Source organism: Cricetulus griseus, chromosome X (assembly GCF_003668045.3).
Source record: "Cricetulus griseus strain 17A/GY chromosome X, alternate assembly CriGri-PICRH-1.0, whole genome shotgun sequence".
Classification (NCBI taxonomy): Eukaryota; Metazoa; Chordata; class Mammalia; order Rodentia; family Cricetidae; genus Cricetulus; species Cricetulus griseus.
In genome coordinates, this window is record NC_048604.1 from 65,319,120 (window position 1) to 65,329,480 (window position 10,361).

Genomic DNA, 10,361 nt, shown 5'->3' on the forward strand with positions numbered 1-10,361 from the left:
GTTGCTCTATCACTGAGCTACACCCCAAGATGGATTCAAAATAACTCTTTAAGGAAGATTATCCACCTATTCATCCATCAACACCTCCCCCCCACAATCCATCCACCTATCATTCAACAGGTATTTATTGAACAATGATAACATCCAAATCATGGTTGTAGGTGCTAGCAACAAGGCAGGGAACTGCTGTTATGAAGCTTAAAGTCTAGCTGCCTAGTTTCACCAAATAGAGCGTACCATGCAAATCCATTGGAAAAATTGAGTGTAGACTTTTGGAACAAATTTTAGTCAGCCCTTTTCAACTGGACATGTCTTTTAAGGAGCTTGGGTGGAGAGTGAGGGACTGTCTTGCATCCAGCCTGAGCAAAGGTTCTGAGGGTGGCCTGGGACAGGACTTTAGTAACAATGTGCCTGCATTTTGATTTCTAAGATTAATCTGGTATACGAATTGTATACTTACTATGCTGAATGGCTAAATTTTGAAATGTGATAAGAAGACAATGTAATTTTGTTATTGTCTCACTCATAAACTGGCTCAGAAGGCAGTTCTCAAAGCAGTGTTTCAAAATTATTCTGAACAATGGCAACATCAGAACATATTCTCAAGGGGACTGCTTCAGACAGTTCAGTACATATCTGAGTGTACAAATCTTGGCCTATTAAAAATAAACATTGCTAGTAGCTAATTTATACAAAAACAGTAAAAAGAAAGAATTGTAGATTTAAATATTGAATTAAATTATTGAAATATTTATACATTATATATTTGGATATATTACTGCCATACAATTAATTCACTTTAAAATAACAAAAGGAAGTTTTCTTTGCATTAGGTTCTTTTTTACCCAGTTCATGCCTAGTCTTCTGCATGTGAATCTTTGAAGTGAACAGCACAGCTATTTAGCCATTGTCTGTTTTTTTTATATCAAAGTCAATCTTCCCATTACATGGCATGCCTGCACAAACACTGCCTTCTGCTTTGAAGCCAGTGTATGATCAAATTAACTTGTAATTTTTTTGCAGCAGAATGTTAAATCAGGAATTGTAAACAATTCCTAGGCAATGTGTATAATGTTGGTAAGTCATTCCTAGAAATTGTTCACAATGCCTGTAACATATATTCAGCTAGCAAGATACCCGAAATACATAGGAAGCCTTCAAGAAGCTAACTGTCCATTTCTAGGACATCTCTGGATCATGAACTTTTTTGTAATCAATTCTACGTATTTATCTGTTAATTTATCTTGTTAATAATTCTGATAATAGTAGTACTACTTGATTGTCATAGCTCCCAAGGATTTCTGCAAATTTGCCAGTAATTTGGTGATACAAAGGTTTGGACATGCTTATTTTAAGAGGCATTTGGAAAAAAACAATAATTAGGAGTAAAGGCAATTATACTTGTCAGGTGAGCCAAGGCCCTGTCTAAACTTTCTTATTCCTTTACAAAAGGTTTAGGCAAAGCTTCATTGCCTGTCCCCCAGCCCACTTCCAACCAGTTTTTGATATTCTAATTCTTTTGGGCTTTCCCAAGTCATGCCAAAAAATTTAATTTCTATCAATCTTACTCTTTCATGAAAGTTTGTTGCCTTTTTCTGTTCACTTATCTGCTAATGAAACTTGATATTCACATAATGTAATGCTTAATTTATGTACTTGATCCTATTTGTATTTATTTATTTTCATTTAGTGTTTTGAAATGATCTACCTATTGGTTTATATCAGCATTGCTGTGGGTTATAACCATGTAACTACATCAATTTAGATATGAAAGCAAAATGTTGAATGAGTTTTGGCCTTGAGTGTTATGATCATATCAAGTCACTGGCTGGGATTCTTTGCATGTAAAAATTTAAGTGAATATGCTTGACTTCTAATTGACTAGCAAAAATAGGACATCCTAGGAGCCCACTCAGATGAAGCCAGGGAATGAGATGGCTATGTGAGGAGTGGAATCAAGAGATATCAAGAGATTGGGCAAAGCCTTTTGACAATTGATCTCAGCATCTAGTACTGTTGCCAAGGAAATGGCTGATGTTGTAGGATGCAGCTGAGCAATATTTTAGAGTCATACAAATGGCCCTTTAATTTGATTAGATGATGACCTTCACCCAAATCTCATCCCTACTGTACCCAGATATGACCCTTCTCTCAAGGCCCAACTCAACCTGGTCTGTTGGGCCTATCTAGTTGTATTGGTCCTCTCCAGGGTATCTTCTTTGAATGCCTCCAGACCTTTAAGGACATTTTGTCTCTCAAACCGAATTGTACTGATCTAATTGTGTACTGTGTATATTTCACGGATGCCTTACACTTATGGTGACCATATTTTCTAACCAAAAATTAGAACATATCATCTGAAAATTTAGGTGGGTATTTGAATTGAGCAGTCCTCTGGAAAACACGGGTATGCCCTTCTGTGTCTCTCACCTATTGAAAGTCAGCATTAACTAAGATGCTAGGAAGATAAAGACAGAAGGTAACATCTACCAAGTGGCAAGTAAATGACACAGATATTTTTGGAGTATCTAGTATAGGCAGGAATAGCTTAAGTGCTTTGTTACTGTGCCTTAGGAGTAATATATTGGTTCTGAAAATAAACAAAAATGTAAGAAAAGAAAAGGGGCATCTGGTAGTGAGACACACTGTAGAAGGATTGTATCAAACAATCCAGCAGGTAAGAGAAGTCTCAAAAGAGGAGGCCTTGTGGTCAGAAAGACAAATAGAAAAAGGTTTTCACTGAAGTTCTTAAAGGTCTTATTAGACAGATTTTAAAAACTAAATTCTTGGAGGTTTTGCATAATACAACAAGAAATAAATTTAGGGAAATTATAACAATGGTGAAGAAAAAGAGAATACAGCTTAGAAAAGAGTATAGCTTCATTTAGGGGCTAGATAGTAAGGTCTGGTCCTGACTTATTAATAGAGATTAGTAAATTAATCTTTTCTAGGAAAAACAAGCATTTAAAGTTACCCACATCAAACTTCTTGACTCTGGAGTTATCTGTGTGTAGACTCCTCCATGCTCAGTTCTGTAGAACGTCAAGAAAGAGACTGACTAGAAGGATTAGTAGAACTAAGGGCTTTTGAGTATGCAATTTTATGAGTTAGTGTGGTTTATGTCTGTTGTGAGCCCATGAAGACAGAGGGAAGAGTACTGCTTCTTGCCCTGGAAAGCCACTCAGTATTGACTTGATACTGCTTTTCCTCTAAAGTACCTATCTTTTCCCACTTCATCTTCATTTTTAACTCTCTTCCATTTTAGGTGTAGCTGAATTAAAGGACAGGACATAAGTTAATGGGTAAAACTCAATTGACATTGTTGGTTCTGGCCATCAGAGTTTCTCTCATCCAAGTACTAACCAGGCCCACCTTGCTTAGCTTCCAAGATCAGACAAGATCTTGGGTAGTATGTTTCCTAGTTCTCCCAGGTAGACTTGTCTGTAACTCTGTATACCTGTTATCTTGGCTTTTTAAGTCTGGGATTCCACTTTGAATTGGTTTGTTGTTTGTATCTAGCAGTAGACAACTGATACCAAGTATTGTCTTTCCCTCTCCCTGCCCTCCCTTCTTCTCTCTTATTTTCTTTTGTGACAGACCTTATGTGCATTAGGCAGACCTCTGACTCCTAGTAACCATGGCTGACTGTACTCCTGTTCTTTCTGCCTTTACCCCTCAGATATTGCCAATGCTGGGATTACAGGATATACTCCCATGCCCAGCATACACATTGATTTAACAGCTTATAATAGAATATAAATACTGGCTCACTAATAGACATTGTGCTTTTGTTCATGCAGCCTAACTTTACATTTGCATCTTGAATGCTTCATGTTTTATCTTGAACTCAGAATGAAAGACCTTGGCCTTAGTCTTCACATTCTTTGGTGTTGCAAAGTGAAGCTTCCTGGTCCAATCTTTGCATTCCTTAAACTACATGTGAGGTCTGATATATAGAACAATCATTTTGGAATTGTGTAGAAATATTTAAGGCCCAAAAATATAGCTCCCAAATGCAAAGCAATTTCTTGGGCTGTCTGACAAAAAACAATTGATGGAATCTTTTTTAAGTCTTTGACTTTTTTTCCTACTTGCCACACCTCATTCCTTAATTTGAACCTTCAGATGCATTCTGTTTTTGCCATAATGACTTTGGCTAAAATCTTTTGCCTCCAGTTTCTCTATACCTCTCTGCTATGAGCCTTAGGTTTCTTGCCTCCTGAATGTGTTCAAAACCATGAAGCAGTTTACTGTTATTCCTTTCCTCTCTGAAAATGAAAAGGTAGCTGTGCCAGATAATGTCAGATGGATGGGAACATTAGCTTCAGGGTGTGGGTAGATTACTTACAGGGTTAGTAAGCATGAGGATGTTGGAGTTAGCCAGAGGTTCATCCAATCGGATGGCTCCTCAGGAGGGTGAGTCAGAAGGAATAGAATGATTGAGAATTACTGAACTCCTAATCAAAGTCCAGCTGGGAAGATCAGCTAAAAGGAACTGGTCTTTGCTGGCATCCAAGAAAACTATGGATTTGGCCAGGGTGAAGAACTTTTACGGTGGAATGAGTAAGGGTTAACAAAGTCTTACACAAGGTTTTACCAAGAGGCTATCACTATACCTATGGCAGGCCCATTCTTTTCTAGTGGTCTCTGCCTGGCAGGCAAGGCAAGATAAACACCTGAATCTTTAGAGATGGATGGCTAAGTTCTGTTGTGACATCTCTCATACAGTATATCTAATGAATCAGATTCTCTCTGCAATTATTTCAAGATATTACTTGGGAGCAAGACAAAAGAGTTACAGCCTGTTCTTAATCTCTTTCTTCTTGGAACACCCATATTTGTGCTTTCGTTCATGTTGTCTACCATCTTCCATCTATTCCTCCAACACTTACCCTAACCCCTGTGACAGAGGGCAGGTCTGAAAGATATGGTCTTGAAGAATAACATCTTTCCCAGAAACCTCATCACAGAAACCACTGGCCAGGTAGCTTGCCTCTGTCCAGTTTGCTGGAAGAACTGCCGAGGTTTCCAGTATTACTATCCACTGGAGACTGGGCAGGACTGGGAAGCAACTTTCCCTAGCAGAAGTATTGCATTAGGAAACACTTTGCTTGGAAGTTAAGGTGAGAAATCATCAGGCAAGAAAAGGGTATGTTCTTAGGATCCAAAACAACTATAAAGTCACTTTTCCCAAAAGGTACATTGCATTATTTTTTGGACTGTTGTATTATAGGGGTGGCAGTGGGAGTGGGGGTGGAGCTAGGATGAGTAACAGTTTTGGAACATAAAGCCCTACAGTTTTTCCATTTTCCGTCTAGCTGAGATGGAATTAAAGAGACAAAAATATTAAAACTACTTCAAATAGCTCCCCCGGAGCATTTTCAATTCTATTACCTATGAAAAGAATCTAATGGGAGTGTAAGTTTAATCTCTTCCTTGTGAAAACTCGGGCTTTTCCTGTTTCACAGGATGTGATAAGTTCAAGTTCCATGAGATTAAAGGGAAATACAGAACACTTATCTGGTGTTCTACTTTCTTTCCTTCCTCTTAACTTACCCCCTTGTTGTTCACTTTATGTAAAGACATCTTGGGAATATGGCTAATAGTCATAAAAGAATGTAGAAGCCACAAAATGAAGCTATCTTAAGGGGGATTGGAAGGAGCATAATTGAATACATGTGATTAAAAAATCAGAATAGGCGAACCATGTGGGGAAAGGAAGAGAGCCAGCCAGAGTGGGTAGGGAAGATGGGGAGGGGAACAAATAAGAACAAAGCATAATGATACATAGGGGAAATGCCATAATGAAGCCTATTTATATGCTGAGCGAAAATTTAATTTAAAAAGAATGTAAATATTGACAGCAGAGTATGTGAGCTTCAAATATTAGCTCAGCTCAGAAACTTACTGTGATCATGGATAATCTACTTCATTTTCTTAGAGCTTAATTTCCTTGATTGTAGCAATAATAAGACCTATCTTTTGAAGTTACTGGGTTAATTCAAAGTGTGTCTTCTTCTCCCCCTTCGTATGTAGACATATACATAGGATCAGAGCTTGAATGCTCTGTTCTTATTAGGTCTGACTTTAGTCATTCAAGTTGGGCATAACTCTGTCTGAGGGAGAGGAAATGGATAATGTGGTTTCTTGTAGCCCCTTTCAAATGAAGAATTCTGGGTCTTTTAGAAAAATCCAGGTTGGCACTGACAGATGGCTCAGGTAGGTAACAGTGCTTGATCGTAAGCCTGATGACCTGAGTTCCATCATTAGGACCCATATGGCAGAAGGAAAGAACCAACTGCCACATGACGTCTTCTGACCTCCACACATGTCTCCTCCCACAAATCAATAGGAAAAATGAAATGATTTTCTAATTAGAAAAATCTAGGTTTTACTTCTAGATATCTATTTAAGAAGAATTGTTCAGGGCTGAGGAGATATAATTCTGTGCTAGAACACTTGGTATTCACAAGGCCCTTAGTACCACACCCCCAATACAACACACACACACACACACACACACACACACACACACACACACACACACACACACGGAAGAAAGGAGAAAATGCAAACAAGGAGAGAATTGTTCATTAGTGATTTTTCTTGAATACTTAAAATAGTTCCACATCTAGTTTAGGGTGTATGATACAGCACATTTTCATTGTGCATTTCTTGAAATGAAGAATGAATGAATTACAGAACTTTATACATTACAGATTCTATCTGTTACAAGAGTTTTAAAAGTATGTTGAGGCTAAGTATATTCTTATAATATCGAGGGAGGATGGATTGTGTGACATACCTTGTGGTGGAGAGGAAAATAGCTCAATTAGAAGAAAAGAATGGGTTTCGATTTCAGTTTTGCTATGCACCACTTAGGTGTAGATCAGGCAGTCACTGCATCTCTTAAGTCCTCATTAATTTATTTTGTAAGTTAAGACTAACAGTTCTTTTGATACTTCTTTCTACAACAGTGACACCTTGTTCTTATTGGTAGTCTAGACAACCCATTATTATAGAGGAGTTCTCAGGCCAGTTAAAGACTGCAAAGATTCTGGAAGGTGATCATAAGTAGCTTCGACCCTTCTATCCTGACCTGTAGCTTCAGACAGCTAGTATTTATTATCAGAATAAGTGAATTAAATTATAGGGGTCACATTCAGACAGGCCTGGTATTCTAGTTTTAGTTTTGCTTCTATGAATAAAAAGAGAAAGAAACAAACAAACAAAAAACCTGACCAAAAGCAACTCTGGGGAGAGAGGCTTTATTTGGCTTACAATTCCAGGTCCATTATTTCCAGGAAGTCAAGGGAAGGAACTCAAGCAGTTAGTCTCATTGCATCCACAGTCAGAAAGTAAATCAGCACGGCTATGCCTCAAGACAATTTTTTTAAAAAGTTGGACTACCACTTAGTGGTATAGCACTTGCCTAGTGTATGCAAAAACTTGCCTGGATTTGATCCCCAGCTCAAAAGCTTCCTAAGTTGTAAATCCATGAATCCATACAGTTAGATGTTTTTAAGACAGAGTAGAGGAAAGTAGTAGAGTGTAGAAACATGAAAGGAGTAACAGTTTAAGCAAATCCAATACACCCAGGAAGCAGACAGGTTCATTCTATCTTAGAGTTTGAGAAGTTATTTTCTTGGGTTTGATAGCTTGCCCCATAGACCTGCTGGGTAAGAGAAGCCTGTCCTATAAAAATGGGGTACTAGGTCAACCCTCCGAGGCTGAGACAGGCTTGACCCATGGACCTGTGTCACGTGGCCTTTGGAGGGAGTATTGGCACTACTAATCTCTCATTTGCCTTTGATTCATTTGTCTCTATTTTATTTATTTATATTTTGAGTCAGAGTCTCACAGTGTAGACCAGATGGCCTAGAATTCACTGAGTAAACCAGACTGGCTTTGAACTTATACAGACTCACCTGTCTCTGCCTCCCAGGGGCTGGGAGTAAAGTCATGCACCACCAAGCTCAGCTTCCCCATTTTTTGAAGGATGTTTCATATTTGTAGTTCAATAGCTGTGTCTTTTCATCCCAGAGTTTTAAAAGTCCAATAGCTAAAAAGTCTAATAGTTTTCCTTCGTTTTGCATTGTCTCTGTTTCCTTTAATCCAAACTAGCATTATTTCTGTTGGTATAATCCATAATCTCTTTATCAAGTAATAGAATTTGATATTCTTTCTGATTTTCCTTCTCTCAGAAGCCATTAATTGCCTGTAGCTCCTTATCTAGGGATGGAGCCTTGTGAAATTTCCTCCATCCAGATTGGTATGCCAACTGGTATGGTCATCCTGGAAGTCTTGTGAAGGAAACTACACTGTTGATATTTCATGGGTTTATTATTCCTCTTATATATAAGAGATATTATCTAGCAGCAGGCTTCCTGGTCCTTTGACTCTTATACTTTTTCTAGCCCATCTTCTGCAGTGTTCCCTGTTGCATTACAGATGTATCAATTGGCTATTTTTCCTCCATATTCCTCCATAGACCTGTGTGGAACTCTGTAGTAGTGTCTTCTTTAGAAGGGAAGCTTCTTTAGTGAAGGTTGAGAAGAAGTACATAAATCTCTGGGTATAATGATGACTATTGAGAATACAATTGGAAATTAATATTTGCTTCAGGAAATGGCAGAAGCAGATTCTCCTCTAAGGTCTATAACCTCACAAATCATGGATAGCTGGCTAGGGTTATAGTACTAGGCATTATTCCTATTAAATGCACCGTACATCCAATTAGAGAGTTGTTGGTTACCACCAAGATAAAGTGTCACTATTGTACAATTGGGGATAGCTTGCTGGAACAGGCATTGTTGTGGTTCTTATGCTTCACACCTGGACATGCTTTTTGTTTAATCTTATCCCTTGAAAACTTGCATAGTACCCCTAGATATTTTGAGAGCTAGTCTTCAGGGAGGAGGCTTTCAGGTCAGTTCTGGATCAACTCCTCCAAGCTGTGTGTTCAAAGTATTTGGTGTCTTTTGCAATAGGATCTTACCTTCCACTTATGCTAGGCAACCACAGGAAGGCAATGACAATAGCCTAAATTTCTATGGGAGTCTCTTGGATGCCCATTGACCAACAACTCAAAAGGTTTCCTATGTCTGGCACTGGAGTTTTGATAGATAGTCTATGGCTCTTGTGGGGAACACTGCACCATGTGTAGTGTAATGCCATTAAAATAAATATGTATAAACCAGTATATACTTTATATGTAATTTTAAGGAAGCCTACAGAATGTCATGCTTCCCAAAAACATTTTGAAACTCTTTGGAAAGTGGAAAAAGTACAAGTGTGTGTGTGTGTGTGTGTGTGTGTGTGTGTGTGTGTGTGTGTGTGTAGGGGGTTCTAGGTACTTCATGGGATGGGCTTACATGCAGACTATGAGGCTTGGGAGAATGATATCAGGCCAGGCAGGATAGGTTCTAGGGAATTCACAAACTGAACTGGTTCATAGGCTGTAGAACCAGAGCTGAGCACTCTGGAAGTGTGGAGTTGGCACAGCATGCAGGGATCTGGGGAAATTATCCAGCTCATTGAAACACAGGCTAAGGGACCCCAGCTGGCTAGAGAGAGTGGAAAAGACATGGATATTTGGGGATCCAGGGAACTTGTCTTATTGTGCTGTTGCATAAGCTACATGACTCCAGCTAGAACTGAAAGTGTGAGGACAATTCAGAACAGTGAGCATCAGTATCACTCAACACCGGGCTGGGGCACAGGCTGTGGAACCAAAGACAGGACAGGCAGGCACAATGGGCTAGGGCATATGAGAACTGGGAAGCATGCAGGAGTCTGGGAAAGTAAACAAGCTGGACTGGTACACTGATTTGTGACCGCAACTAGACCTAGGACTGAGGAAAGGTAAACTGGGGAGTGAGGGTGTAGATTTCACATTAGGCAGATTTGGGACACATGCTTTGGGAAACCAGCTAGGAGTGGGGATTCAATAAGCTCATCAGGATCTCCGCAGCAGTACCATGGCTAAGCTTAGGGACAAGGCAATTCAACAAACCTATGCCTGGAAGGGTGGGGACAGAGGAGGTGACTGAAGATCTAGATCTCTCATTAGGCTTGGCCATAGAAACAGGCAGCTTCACCTAGAAAGAGCTTCTGGGAGTATGGAAATGAGAGGAGGTAGAGATGATGGGGGCAATCTGCAAAAACAAACAGGATAAACCGGAAAACAAACCACACAACTCAAAGCAAAGGGGGGGGCAGTATGGGGATGACATGAGCACTTAACCTCCGTCACACAACATGCAGACCTGCTGTATCTGCTGCATGACCGCAAACAGGCATAAGATTTTGAAGCGACTGAGGCGAGATGAAAATGCAATGCCAATTATGAGGCAGTTGTG

The 10,361-nt window shown here is 39.3% G+C and overlaps 1 non-coding gene across 1 annotated transcript; it reads left to right on the forward strand.

Annotated features, from left to right (window-relative positions):
• The first annotated feature begins 1,033 nt into the window (after positions 1-1,033).
• Positions 1,034-1,115, forward strand: Mir384 (microRNA mir-384). Its single transcript, NR_105233.1, has one exon. It is a non-coding gene; the product is annotated as a microRNA mir-384 (primary transcript).
• Positions 1,116-10,361: the final 9,246 nt, after the last annotated feature.